This window comes from Lissotriton vulgaris, chromosome 4_1 (assembly GCF_964263255.1).
Source record: "Lissotriton vulgaris chromosome 4_1, aLisVul1.2, whole genome shotgun sequence".
In the NCBI taxonomy this organism is placed as follows: domain Eukaryota; kingdom Metazoa; phylum Chordata; class Amphibia; order Caudata; family Salamandridae; genus Lissotriton; species Lissotriton vulgaris.
The window spans coordinates 661,978,568-661,993,643 of NC_141691.1; the positions used below are offsets into that span (position 1 = coordinate 661,978,568).

General features: G+C 57.0%; 1 protein-coding gene, 1 non-coding gene and 1 pseudogene across 2 annotated transcripts in view; 2 read left to right on the forward strand and 1 right to left on the reverse strand.

Annotated features, from left to right (window-relative positions):
* Window positions 1–15,076, reverse strand: part of LOC147722400 (leucine zipper transcription factor-like protein 1) — a 353,962-nt gene that overhangs the window by 291,360 nt on the left and 47,526 nt on the right. The gene's annotated exons all lie outside the window — the stretch shown is intronic.
* LOC147722401 (18S ribosomal RNA) lies at window positions 11,878–13,634 on the forward strand (annotated as a pseudogene).
* On the forward strand, window positions 14,629–14,782 carry LOC147722402 (5.8S ribosomal RNA). Its single transcript, XR_015295508.1, has one exon. It is a non-coding gene; the product is annotated as a 5.8S ribosomal RNA (ribosomal RNA).

Below are 15,076 nucleotides of genomic sequence, written 5' to 3' on the forward strand. Positions count from 1 at the left end.
GCCCTTTCTACTGCCCCAAACTATCATCACAGCCATGCCAGCACTTACCTAAATTAGAATTCCCTGATGCACCTCATTTCTCAGTCCCTAGGCCCACTCCAAAACGAAGCACATTTGTTTTCTTCTTTGGGGTGTTTAAAAAATACATTGAGGGGGGCGTGGCTACCGGCCGTGGAAAATGGCCGCCTAGTCCAAGAGCTCCGGAGTAACAGCAGCCCTTCAAGAACAATCCGCACATTTATCCGCTAAATTGGGGCTTCCTGAGGGGCTACTCCGCCGTCGGAACTCGAGCGGCACACATCGCTGCCTCCGTGCTGCTAATCCGAAGCCCGCTTCAGCAGTTACCCGTGCCGGACTGTGCAGGGCCTGGTGGGGCCTGAGCGACCGGGGACTAAATTAGTTCCAGAGGCTGGCGGCGGCCTAACGGGCATCGCTACACGCTGCGCGGCGTTCCTGCAGCCTGCTCCTTTCTTTGGTGGCCCCCCTGGCTGGCGGGACATTGCCGCGAGTGGAGGGGGAGCCCCACCCCCCTCCCCACCCCCCTCGACAACGTTACTATACTCGGAGCAGCAGCCTGCCTGGGGCCGACTCTGAGATACGGGGAGGCCGGGCCTGGATATGCAGCTGTGCTGGGCCTAAATTCCACTGCCTTCAATCATACGACCGATGGTGGCGGACCAGCTCATCGCCAAGGCACCCCCTTTGATGTTATGGACCGCGTTGCTGCCTGATACCGGGGATGTGCCTGTTCTCTAGTTGACCACCTGGACTTGAGGTGTTCCTGCTGTGTACTGCTGAGCACGAATTACCATGAGGTACATCCGGAGTGCTTTTTCGAGATTTAGAGGTGCACTTCCCCACTAATGCGGCTCTGACCGGAACTGCTCTGTTCCCCAAAAACTTGAGACTGTATGCAGACCTAAGGGGTGCCCACCAACGCAACCCATAAAATTCCTGACTTTGTAGGAGGCGCATCCCCGGCCTCACCCTACGCCTCTGGACCATCACCTCACCCTGCCACGAACCCTCTAGCCTCCACCCAAACTACAATATCTGGGGACTTAGCCGCTGAAAGCGAAGCAGCTTTGAGAGCGTGAGATCGACTTAACTAATAGCTCCACTTTTCACAGCTGGTGCACACCCTACAATCCACGGTGTAATGGCGGGGAGAGGGCCCAGAAATCAGACTGTACAAGCGAAATTGGACAAATACGCATACGATAAAGGACAGCACACGATGCCACCTCATGGCAAAGCGCAGGAGGGCGAAGGAGGGAAGAAGGTAACTGTGGAAGACATCATGAAGGTACTTGCAAATGTCAGAGGACGGTCGGAACGATCTCGACGGACCTGTCCCTGTTGCAGGCGGACCTCCACAAAATGGCGGACAGGGTGAAAGACGTGGAAATAGTGGCAAAATCTTTGGTCCAGGACACTTCGGACCTCCAGGTCTCGGTGGCCCGCCTGGAAAAGGATAACAAACTGCTCACAGACAAACTGGATGACCAGGAAGGGCGCGCAAGACGGAACAACGTCAGAATTATAGGCATTCCGGAGACGGAGGGGAACCAGGCAATGGACCTATATGTTGAAGACCTTGGCCGAGGCACGAGACAGGGGTGCCCACTGTCTCCGTTGCTATTCGCGCTGATTCTGGAACCGCTTGCGATCTGGATCAGATGGGAACCCTCCATCAAGGGGCTCCGGTGGACTGACATATGGGAGGATCGTATATCCCTATATGCAGACGATATCCTTCTATATCTCACCTCCCCGAGAAAATCTATTCTTGAATTACTGAATGTGTGTGAAAAGTTCGGTAAAGTATCAGGTTACAAGATTAACTGGACTAAATCCATCTTGTTTATCCTTTCTGGCCCGCAGCCGATTCTGCCATTGACCTGCCCACTAAGGGCTACTACAGCTGCATTCAAATACCTAGGTATCTTCATAACGTCTGACCCCGATGAATTTTACAGTCTAAATCTCAGCCCCCATTTGGAACGTTTCAAACGTGACATAAAGGTGTGGCAGAATCTCCCTCTCACGCTTCTAGGAAAGGAAGCACTGTATAAAATGATGGCTCTCCCCCGCTTTCTTTATGTTCTCGAAAATACCCCCTCCTTGGTCCCTGCACGGTATTTCAAAACTATAGCATCAACAGTATCCCACTTGGTGTGGGGAAGAGGGCCGCCCCAAATCGCACAAGATAAATTGACTAGAAGTTGGTACGATGGTGGAATTGCACTTCCGAATATAGAACTCTATTACAGGGTGGCACATCTGAAGCAGATTAATTTTTGGTTACATGCCTCGCAAACTGAACCGACATACTTCGCTGACAGACACTCTTTGGAAGGCAGGGGACTGCTGGGTAATCTATACAGCCCCCGTCCACCCTCAGACTTGATAGGCCCAACGCTACACTCCATGCAGCTCTGGTACCGGGCCAACAGGCGACTCAAATGCTTGAGGACCATCACCCAAATGACACTAATATGGGACTCAAGAAGGTTGGGCCTCCTCCGAAATAGTAAGGGGTTTCAGGCCTGGGATAACATTGGTATTTCGGTGGTGGGAGACTTATGGAAGAAGGATAGGGTGGCAGACTTTACCCATCTGCAAACACACTACAAAATGTCACAGAGGGAGAGATTTAGATACCTACAAGTTAAACATGCGTTACAATTGGCTATACCAGATGGCACCATCCTGGAGGAATCCACTCCTTTCGAGGATAGGCTCTTGACCGAACACATGCAGGACAGGGCCACTTCCCTCACATACAGGAAGCTCGTTAATAACCTCCCGGACGTTACCACCACATTGAAACAAAACTGGTCTGAGGAGGTGGGCCCACTTGACGACTCTGAATGGCAGCAGGCCCTCGCCTCTCCCCGTGAAGCGGCGATCCCCTCTAGATTAAAACTGGTCCAACTCAAAATATTACACCACACGTGCTACACCAGACCTCTCCTACACAAGATAGGAAGAGCTATGCATAAGTTCTGCCTACGTGGTTGCGGGGAAGAGGGGACATTTTTCCACACCATTTGGGACTGTCGGTCTATATCAACGTACTGTACGGCAGTGATGCGTACGATTTCTCAAACAACAGGCATCTCTGTGCTGCCGGAGCCTCGGCGATGCTTACTAAATGTTTGGGAACCAAATTACTTAAACCACCGACAGCAGGACTGGGTGATGTTGGGCATGCTGATGGCAAAACGTAATATCGCCAGGCTGTAGGGCTCTGCAGTGTCACTGACACTACATCATTGGTGTAAAGATATGGATGGGGCAATGGTAGCGGAGAAGGCTGTATATATCCATCGTGGCTGCCCAAGCAAATGGGGTAAGATATGGAGTGAGTGGAACACGTGCAGGGGGAACATCTGCCAACCACCGAGCACTGCTGGGGACGATGAGGGACTAGACTAAAGGTATTTACTTGGATGTATAGTTGGTAAAGTGCTGTGTTCACAATGTCATGTTTAATACCTGTGACTTCAAATTGAATGTAATTGTGAAAGACCTGCCATAATGTTTCTATATACAAGTAATAATCCTTTACAGACTTGTCCTAATTGCTGTGTTGTTTTAAAAATAAAAAAACACATTTAAAAAAAAAAATACATTGAGGGGGGCGTGGCCAAGACTTGATGTAGGACGTGTGCTGCATTGGCTCCATCCTTCTGGGGCCGGCCACAAGCATTTAGTGACCATGGCCACTCGAGGGGTTCAATTGAAACCCCCCACCCCCAGGTGCCTCTCTAACCTCACCAGAGGCCCCGCTGGAACGATCGACTCGCGGAGGAGCGGAGGGCCTAGCGAGACGGTCCCGCCGCTATCTTGCCTGTGAGCGTTGTGGAGGCCTTCGGTCCGGGGGAGTCCCCGGCCCAACAGAGGGGCTAATTGCAGGGCGCGGTTGTTTGCCGGAGCCCTGCTCAGGCCCGACACCCCGTGCCTCGCTGTGTCCTTCCCACAGGTCTTCCACTGCAGAGGCCTGACACCCCGTGCCTCGCTGTGTGCTTCCCACAGGTCTTCCACTGCAGAGAGCGCGGCTGGTAAAGGCCCTCAATCCGAGCTGCATGTTTCCTGGATCCCGAGAGTAGGCACGTCGCAGAGGAGCAGCGCCGACGACCCGGAGGTGAGGTGGAAGGTGGGGCGGCGTGGCAGCGCGAGCCCAGTAGAACTGCATTGGCGTGGGATCGAGACTGAAGGTGCAGGCACTGCTGGAAGAGTGCGATAGCCACTGCGTCCCGCCGGGCTCCAGCGCACCCTCACGGCCTGGGGCCTTTTTGGAAAGCCATCGCTGGGTTCCCCTTGCTGCCTCTCCCGCTGGCCTGCTGTAACTTGGTGATGGGGCGCCCTGGCATCTATATGTGTGGCGCTTCACCGCTGCTGGGGCCCTAATAGGATTCTCCACATCTGCATGAGCCTGGAGGTATGAAGTGACTTGGGTCTTCGTCCAGGCCACCTTACTGCCCTTGCTCCGGCGCCCAGATCAGGAGATATCTGACCCCTACCTCTCATCCACTACATCACCGCTCCCCCCCAAGGTGAGCAGCGTAGCTGGTGGGAAGATCGTGTATGACAGTGTAGCTGCTGGGAGAGTAGCCCGTAGCGCACCTTGCTCCACCGGACATCAGCGTGTCCCCACCGCCCGGGGACTTTTAGGAGTGCTGTCGTTGGGCCTTTTCCGCACCCCCCTGGCCTGGTGTGACTTGGTGGGGGGCACCTCGACAACTATCTGTGCAGAGGTTCGCTATTACTGGGGCCTTAAAAGGATCTTGCACGCCCGCCTGAGCTTGGAGGTGTACGGTGTCTGTACCTTCTTCTAGGCTGCCTTTCCACCCAAGCTCTGAGGCAGGGAGGTACTTTACCCCTGCCTCACCGCCGCTATATCGCCGCCTTCCCCAGGAGGGCTGCGTAGTGAGACCTGTGCTGTGGCCCGCACCCCCAACAGTGACTGTGCATCTGCGTCGGCCCCAGGACAGCAAAAGGAGCTGAAGAGTGAGGTCTCAGGGGGGCCTTCCCTGTGGACGTGCGGGGGGTGCACCCGAGATCTGACTAGTGAGGGAGTTCAGGCGGACCCAGCGCAGAGGTGAGATCGGCTGTGCAGTCGGCCAGCATCTGGGATCCAACCCGCCGTACCCATACCTCAGCGCTTAGCAGTGGCACCTTCTCCTGGCAGCAGGTGGATTCATCCCATAGCATCCCCGGCCCCATAAGCTGGTGAACCCGCACATTGGAGGGCCCCCTAGGCGCCGCGGGAGACATCGGCCCACCCACATCATATTTGCCCTAGACACGATCTTTCTTACCTGCAGTTGGCCCTGGTTGGCAGCCTTCCCTATACTATTGCGTATGGTACCCTTCCAGAGGGAGACAAAAGAGCTGGACGCTAGTAGGCGCCTCCACGGGACAGGTGTACCCTCTCTCTAAGTCATGCCCCGCACCAAATCGGGGAAGGTCACCGTGCCGCCAGACCCCAAGGACCCAACGGTTATGGATTTGTGGGCAAAATCTACCCCGGCGCCTAGTCAGAAAACCATCACAATGGCAACCCCTCCAGAAAACGCTGAAACCAGCCCCATCATTCAAACCTTTATGACGAACTTCCTCCAGGAGATAAAATCCGAAACCAACTCACTCAAATCTGAGGTCAAAACTTTGCCTGAAGGATATCCGGCGAGACATAACCGAAATTGGCACCAGAGTGGACGACCTCGAGAGAACCCTTGACTTAAGAACGGAGGACCAGGAGGAGCTCTGGCGCCACGTGACAGCGCTTGAAGAACAGCATGTGGAACTCAAAATCAAGCAGGGGGACCTAGAAAATAGAAGCTGACGGAATAACCTCCGCATCAGAGGAGTTTCTCAGGCGCTGAGGGGCAGGACATCATGGCCTACACTACGGACCTCCTCCAGGTGTGATGATTATGCTTTGCCCCTACACTGGACAGAGCACACAGAGTCGCACCTTTACGCGGGAAGGCGAACCTGGTCCCTGACATCTTGACCCGGGCACGACTTCACAGAGAAAGAGGCGATCCTTCAAGCGCCTCAGAGAAGCAATGATCTAACCTATGAGGTAACAAACAATAGGGCAACCCAATATACCTCAAGGGACTGGGTATGATCAATATCATCTATGCATATGAACCTTAAGGGTTTATTTAACCTATCATTAAATTTTTTAAATAAGTCATAAAAATGAACAATGAATTATATCAACACAGGGACAAATTCATAAATGTTATATTTGTAAAATTTAAATCAAATTAACTACCTAGCAACACTGTCACTACTAAAATTCTTTTTACATTTCCATTAGCAGTGCGACACCTTCTTGCAACCAAAGCCGAGTCACAATTTACAGGTATTTGTCACGCAACACCGTTTCATAGTTATGACAATTATATACATGAAAAATGTCACGCAAAATCTGTGCTTGTCTCGGAGTGGGGGCTCGCAAAAGAGAGAAGCATTGGTTTCATATGGACAGAGCAGTGGTCTGCCGCCCACTCTGGCACCTGGCTTGGTTGCCAAGAGGAGCTCGCCATCGCAGTGCCTATATCGCTACTCCAAGAGGAGCTGTTTTAGAAATATGGGACAAAATAGCAGTGGCCCGGGGCCTTACCTACTTTCCCTCCACTAACACCCCCTTGGCCCGCAATCCGGGGTTTCCACCAGTCCTCCAGCCAACATCCTTTCCAGCTTGGACAACTGTAAAGTGCCATACAATTTCATATCTATTTGAGGGAGGGACCTTTAAATCCTTTGAGCAATGCAGGCAGGAATTTCACCTCCCCAGCACAGCACGTTTGGAATACTTTCAAATCCACCATTGGTTACACACTGCCTCATACATAGAGGGCGCCACCTGCCAACTTACCCCCTTTGAATCCTTAGTGTGCTCTTTTGATGGCTCCCGGGGCCTGATTTCCAGGACTTACAAAGTCCTTCAGCACTTACATGCGCTACCACCGTACACCTAACAACAGCGATGGCACACAGACTTTGAAGAAGAAATCCCCCCCTGCACACTGGGAACAACTTTGGAGGGACATCCCTACCACCGTTAAAAGCATCGCAAAACATGAGAGAGCTTACAAAATCATGACCCACTGGTACTGTACCCATCTCCGGTTGCAGAAGACGTTCCCCACTTCCACTCCCATGTGTTGGCGCTGCCAAGTCACCCCAGGATCCTTCATGCCCGCTTATAACGGTCTTTTGGAAGGAGGTGTTGAGCCATTTCAGGGAGGTAGTGGGATTTCCCATCCCGAGTACCCCAGGGGTAGTGATCCTCGGACTTCGGCCAAAGTCTCTTAAAGCGATGCCACACTTGGACTGGTGCTTGATCTTCCAAATGCTTAACACAGCGTAGCAGTTATAGTGTTACATTGGAAGAAGGCCTTGACCCCCCTCCTCAGTGTAGTTCACTCGTCTATGGTAGATAATGGCGATGGAACTCATTTCCCATCGCCTAGCCCACACCAACACTAAATTCAACCGTATTTGGCTACCCTTGGTATTGCATCTATCTAAACTGGAACATGCTTGATCTGTCCCTCCTCGCCTACGGGCCCTCCAGCTATTTGAGGATCCTCTGCTCCCAAGGGGGAATCCTATGAGGAAGCGATGGATAAAACTGGGTTAGGGTAGGCAGTCCTTATTTGGGGTGGTTGTGCCCGGGTCTCTGTTCAGGGGACCTTTCCCCCTCAGCCACAGTCTGTTAGCACGCACAGTGTATTGCGTCACCTCCTCTCCCCTCCTCCTCTTCTCTTCCCTTATCTCTTTCTTTCTAGCATTTCGCTCTGGCTTTTCTTCATTCTTCTCTTTCTCCACAGGCTAGCAGAATAGGGCGCTCCCCCTCTATCTTTTGTTGCAGGTTGCATGATGTACAGCTAGCGGCTGCCGGTTCTTGATGAGCTTGTTACTAGATTATGGCGATGCTCCTATGTTGTTTTAAATAGCATGTTGTACGCTAATGGAGCCGGTAGGGAATGTTCACAGACATGCCACACTTTGGTTATTCTTGTTATCTCTTTTCTTGTATTGGAGGGCCAAGTAGCGTGCTGCATATTACATACTTTAACAATGTCGACTAGGGCTGGGCGTAGTTTGCGTAGCGCCCCTAAGCACATTACGCAGAATTTCAGAAAAAATGTGTCCCCAGCCTGGCTGGGTTTGAAAGCAGGGACCGGCCCCGGGGCCTGGGTTTGGGAGCCCCCGTCCTACGGCCTGCCAAGAGTCCAGCTGCCCAGGACAAGGGTCCCTGGTGCAGAGCCCCAGAGACATGCAAGGCTCCAAGGGTCCCTGGCAGTCCTCCCCCAGGCAGCTGGACCGCAGGAGCGCTTGTGAGCCTCCCTATGCCGGAGGCCCAGCGTGGGGTTTCAGAGCCCCCTGAGCCCAGCAGCCCCAGAGTCCCACAGCCCCTGAGCCCCACAGCCCCCGAGCCCTGCAGCCCCCGAGCCCTGCAAGGGGTGGGCAGCTGGGAGTCCTTTGGGTTCCGGCTATCTGGTCTCACCTTTCCCCTCGGCCATCTGGTCGCACGCAATGCTTTCCAATGGGGCGACCAGATGGCCGGGCTTCCCTGGAAGTCCTGATGAGGGGCTATTCGCCTCCCTGATCCCAGCGAGGGCTCCAGGAGGTCCGGCGCCTCCGCGGCCTGGTCCCCTCCGCCACTCGGTGTGCACAGGTTCCCAGAAAGAGGGGTAGCCTTCCTCCGGATTACTAGGCGCAGGGTATGCCGGGACACCCCTCCCGGGCTGGCGGGTCTCTGCCGGTGACCAGATGAGCTATGCTGGGACAACACCTCTCCTCCGTCCGGGGGGCTCCGGCCCACGACGTGGCAAAGTGCCCGGGATGGGCTCCATGGGTCCCGGACAGTTCTCCCCCGGGCATCCGGGCCCGAAAGCTCCAGTGGTCAGAGCCCCCCTGAGACCTGCAGCCCCGGAGCCCTGCAGCCCCAGAGCCCTGCAGCCCCAGAGCCCTGCAGCCCCAGAGCCCTGCAGCCCCAGAGCCCTGCAGCCCCAGAGCCCTGCAGCCCCAGAGCCCTGCAGCCCCAGAGCCCTGCAGCTCCAGAGCCCTGCCGCCCCAGAGCCCTGCAAGGGCAGGCGAGAGCCATCCCATGAAGGCTCGGGCAAGCAGATTGTCGCTATTTCGGTCCCGGCCATCTGGTAGCACCTTCCCCCCTCGGCCATCTGGTCGCACGCAATGCTTTCCAATAGGGCAACCAGATGGCCGGGCTTCCCTGGAAGTCCCGATGAGGAGCCATTCGCCTCCCCAATCCAAGCCAGGGCTCCAGGAGGTCGGGCGCCTCTGCGCCCTGGGTCCTCTCCATCACTCGCTGCGCGCGGATTCCCAGAAAGAGGGTTAGCCTTCCTACGGATTACTAGGGGCAAGGTATGCTGGCACACCTCTGGCAGGTCTCTGTCGGTGACCATATAGGCTATGCTGGGACAACAACTCTCCTCCGTCCGGGGGGCTCCGGCCCACAGCGTGGCAAAGTGCCTAGGACGGACTCCATGGTTCCCGGGCGTCTGGGGCTCCCTCCTCCAGGCCAAAACGTGGCAAAGTGCCCGGGATTGGCTCCATGGGTACCGGGCAGTCCACCCCCGGCCATCCGGGGCTCCCTCCTCCAGGTCAACGGCGTGGCAAAGTGCCCGGGATTTGCTCCATGGGTACCGGGCAGTCCTCCCCCGGGCATCCGGGACACCCTCCTCCAGGCCAACGGCGTGGCAAAGTGCCCAGGACGGGCTCCATGGTTCCCGAGCATCTGGGGCTCCTTCCTCCAGGCCAACTGCGTGGCAAAGTGCCCGGGTCTGGCTCCATGGGTACCGGGCAGTCTACCCCCGGGCATCCGGGGCTCCTTCCTCCAGGTCAACGGCGTGGCAAAGTGCCCGGGTCTGGCTCCATGGGTACCGGGCAGTCCTCCCCCGGGCATCCGGGGAACCCTCCTCCAGGCCAACGGCGTGGCAAAGTGCCTGGATTGGGCTCCATGGGTCACGGGCAGTCCTCCTCCAGGAGTCCGGGGCTCCCTCCTCCAGGCCAACAGTGTGGCGAAGAGCCCGGGATGGGCTCCATGGGTCCACGGCAGTCCTCCCCCGGGCATCCGGGCCCGAGAGCTCTGGTGGTCCTCCACATGCCTGAGGCCCAGCCGGGTTCCCCGAGCACCCGATCCCTGCCCTGCATGGGCAGGCGGGAGCCCAACCGCGAAGGCTGGGGGTGGGCAGCTGGGAGTCCTTTCGGTCCCGGCCATCTGGTCGCACCTTTCCCCTCGGCCATCTGGTCGCACCTTTCCCCTCGGCCATCTGGTCGCACCTTTCCTCTCGGCCATCTGGTCGCACAGATCCCCTCGGCCATCTGGTCGCACAGATCCCCTCGGCCATCTGGTCGCACAGATCGCCTCGGCCATCTGGTCGCACAGATCCCCTCGGCCATGTGGTCGCACAGATCCCCTCAGCCATCTGGACGCACTGATCCCCTCGGCCATCTGGTCGCACCCAATGCTTTCCTATGGGGCGATCAGATGGCCGGACTTCCCTGAAAGTCCCGATGAGGTGCCATTTGCCTCCCCGATCTCAGCTAGGGCTCCAGGAGGTCGGGAACGTTTGCGCCTTGTGTCCCCTCTGTCACCTCGTGTGCACGGGTTACAAGAAAGGGGGGTAATTTTCCTCCAGATTACTAGGGAGAGGGTCAGTATGACCTCCGTGAGGTCCAGCGATTCTGAATCAGGGGATGGCAGAACCCGGGCCCGACCGCCGGGGCCCCAAGGGGCCCGGGTACGCACCTGCCTCTCAGACCCATCCCGATGGTCCTTTTTCTCTGAGTTTTTTTCCTCAGTCAGACCTCAGTAAGATCTGGCGATGCCGAGACCAGGGAAGGCGGCAGCTGGGCCCGCCTGCTGGGGCCCCCAGGGGTTCAGGTACGGTCCTGCCTCTCAGCCAGTTGCCGATGGTCCTTTTTCCCCGAGTTTGCTCCGCGAGGTCCGGCGAGGCCGAGACGGGGAAAGGCGGCACCCGGGCCCGCCCGCCGGGGGCCCGCGGGGGCCTGAGTACGCACCTGCCTCTCAGCCCCTTCCCAATGGTTCTATTTTATCGGAGTTTGCTCAAGCAGACCTCCGTGAAGTCCAGCGATGCCGAGATGAGGGAAGGCAGCACCCAAGCCCGGGTACACACCTGCCTCTGGGTCCCTTCCCGATGATCCTTTTTCTCTGAGTCTGCTTGCCCCGTGAGCAGGCAGGCTGGGATGCTAAGCCAGCATACTCCCTGCGCAGGGGAGGATGCCCCGGCTGTACTCTGATCGATTGGTCACTCTCGGGCCGTTTAGGGATGGACAGCTTGGCCAACCTCGACTGTTTCAAGAAAAGACCTTCCATCCCACATGGACCATCCGACTCGAGGGCCAGCCGCCTGGCGGGAGGCCCTTTAAACCCAGCAGAGCAAAGGCAGAGTGGCCCCGGCAGCTTGTGCCCCCCAGTGGTCTGACCCGAGCTGAAGGGGTTGGGTGGCGCCAGGCCCTTGTATGCTGTTGACCAGCAGGTCAGTAGGCCTTGCGCGCCACACCGTGGCCCCTCATTGCCCAGCACATTTCCACAGCAGCTCAGAACAACCGTTCTGAGCGGTGCTGCCGCCGCCAGGCTCCAAACCCCTGCGTCTTGCTCAGGCTGCGCCTCAGCCCGAGGGAGACGGCTGGGCCTGCCGGTGCACGTGCGACCGCACCGCTCCATACCCCTCCAGCGAGCCCACCCACCCAGGCGGGTGGGCTCCTTCCCCTGGCAGGATCCAGAGAGATGGAGGGGTGCACAAAGGTTGCCGCTCGGGGAGATGGGCACACGACTCCCACCCTGTCATCAGGTGCGGCTACCTGGTTGATCCTGCCAGTAGTATATGCTTGTCTCAAAGATTAAGCCATGAACGTGTAAGTACACACGGCCGGTACAGTGAAACTGTGAATGGCTCATTAAATCAGTTATGGTTCCTTTGATCTCTCCATCTGTTACTTAGATAACTGTGGTAATTCTAGAGCTAATACATGCCGATGAGCGCTGACCTCCTGGGATGCATGCATTTATCAGACCAAAAACCAATCCAGGCTCGCCCGGCGGTTTTGGTGACACTAGATAACCTCGGGCCGATCGCACGTCCCCGTAACGGCGACAATACATTGGGATGTCTACCCTATCAACTTTCAATGGTACTTTCTGTGCCTACCATGACGGGTAACGGGGAATCAGGGTTCAATTCTGGAGAGAGAGCCTGAGAAACAGCTACCACATCCAAGGAAGGCAGCAGGCGCGCAAATTACCCACTCCCGACTCGGGGAGGTAGTGACGAAAAATAACAATACAGGACTCTTTTGAGGCCCTGTAATTGGAATGAGTACACTTTAAATCCTTTAACGAGGATCCATTGTAGGGCAAGTCTGGTGCCAGCAGCCGCTGTAATTCCAGCTCCAATAGCGTATATTAAAGTTGCTACAGTTAAAAAGCTCGTAGTTGGATCTTGGGATCGAGCTGGCCCAGCCATGTCCCAGCCATGCTTCTCGGCGCCCCCTTGATGCTCTTGACTGAGTGTCCTGGGGGTCCGAAGCGTTTACTTTGAAACAATTTGAGTGTTCAAAGCAGGCAGGTCACCTGAATACTTCAGCTAGGAATAATGGAATAGGACCCCGGTTCTATTTTGTTGGTTTTCGGAACTGGGGTCATGATTAAGAGAAACGGCCGGGGGCATCCGCTAGAGGTGCAATTTTTGGAACAGCGCAAGACGAACCAAAGCGAAAGCATTTCCCAAGAATGTTTTCATTAATCAAGAATGAAAGTCGGAGGTTCGAAGACGATCAGATACCGTTGTAGTTCCAACCATAAACAATGCCGACTAGCGATCCGGCTGCATTATTGCCATGACCTGCTGAGCAGCTTCCGGGAAACCAAAGTCTTTGGGTTCTGTGGGAGTATGGTTGCAAAGCTGAAACTTAAAAGGAATTGACGGAAGGGCACCACCAGGAGGGGAGCCTGCGGCTTAATTTGACTCAACACGGGAAACCTCACCCGACCCGGACACGGAAAGGATTGACAGATTGATAGCTCTTTCTCAATTCTGTGGGTGGTGGTGCATGGCTGTTCTTAGTTGGTGGAGCGATTTGTCGGGTTAATTCCGATAACGAATGAGACTCCTCCATGCTAACTAGTTACGCGACCCTCAGCGGTCAGCGTCCAACTTCTTAGAGGGACAAGTGGCATTCAGCCACACAAGATCGAGCAATAACAGGTCTGTGATGCCCTTAGATGTCCGGGGCTGCACACGCCCTACACTGAACGGATCAGCGTGTGTCTACCCTTCGCCGACAGGTGAGGGTAACCCGCTGAACCCCGTTCATGATAGGGATTGGGGATTGCAATTATTTCCCATGAACGAGGAATTCCCAGTAAGTGCAGGTCATAAGCTCGCGTTGATTAAGTCCCTGCCCTTTGTACACACCGCCCGTCGCTACTACCGATTGGATGGTTTAGTGAGGTCCTCGGATCGGCGGAGCGCTGAGAAGACGATCAAACTTGACTATCTAGAGGAAGTAGAAGTCGTAACAAGGTTTCCGTAGATGAACCTGCGGAAGGATCATTAACAGCGGAGCGGCCCGAGCAACCAACGACACCAGCCCGAATCCCTCGGCCGCCTCCTGCGAGCACGCACCCTAGGCACAGGGCCCGGCCGTGCCCTGGCGCGCCCCGGCCGGCGGAGCAGTCCGCGGCCGCATGGGGCACTTGGGTTTAGGACCAGGACTTCGGCGGGCCTCTCCCCCCTGGGGAGGGCCCGACTGACACGTGAGGGACTGGGCGTGGGGGGCGTCCCACGTCCCCTGTCTCTCTCCGAGACGGAACCCAAGTTCACCCGGCACAGACCCCCACCGCGGTGGGGGGTTAACCGAATGTCAGTGCATCCCTGGGCTGGTACCACCCCTTCCTCAAAAGGCCCTGGCGCCGGCTGGGTACTCCTGAACCCGCGCCCCGGCCCGACTGGGGTCCGTGGGACCAAGGAGCGGCCCTTCTCGGGCAACTGAGGAGCGGCCCTTCCAGGGCGGCCTGGAAGAGAAGGGACCGAGGGCCTGCAAGGGGACTCCGGCTCCTCTCGGTGGGAGGTGTGCGGGATGGGGACCACCTATCTCTTCCCTTCTGGCGCCTCCGACCCGGGCAGAGGGTGGGGTGGGCCGATCGCCAGCCTGCAGGTACGGCTCGGGCTGCCAGGCGACGGACGGCTGACGTGCAGGTGGAGCGACCCTCCCTCGTTGCCAGGTACCCGGTTCGACCTGGTCCTCTGCGGCCGGGCCGACGGGTTTGAAGACTCGTGCGGTCCCTCCCGGTTACCCCGGGAGGGACCGGCAGCTGGGGGGCTGCCTGCTCCCGTCGCACAGGGAGCCCCCTTCCTCGCCTGTGGGTGGGGGTGACTCCCACGCCTGGCAATGTTTTTTCTCCCAACGGTGCAGTCTGACTCCCAGAGGGGAAGCCTTGAACGGGGCGCCCGGGCCGACTCGCCACGCAGGCAGCAGACGGACAGTGTCGCCGTCTTCCCGCCTCTCCTGCACCCGCAGGTAGGCGAACGATTTCGAAAAGTTGCCTGTGACTCTTGGCGGTGGATCACTTGGCTCACACGTCGATGAAGAACGCAGCTAGCTGCGAGAATTAGTGTGAATTGCAGGACACATTGATCATCGACACTTCGAACGCACCTTGTGTCCCCGGGTTCCTCCCGGGGCTACGCCTGTCTGAGGGTCGCTCGATCGTCAATCGCCCCGGGGCGTCCCTGGGACGCGGCTGGGGCCGTCGCAGGGTTAGCTCTGCTTCTCCTTCGTCCCCCCACAGGGTCAGACCCGCCGATCGCCCATGGCAGTGTCCCTCGCCGGGTCCTGCAGCGGAGGTACGCCTGGCTGTGTGCCACGCGTGGCTGACTGTGGTGCCCCACCGGCTGCCTGAGCGCACGCACCTCGGGTGCCCACCTCCACGGCCGGCTTCCCGGGGAGGGCGAAACCCCTCAAAATACGATCCGGGGAAAGAGGGCGTGCGCTGCAG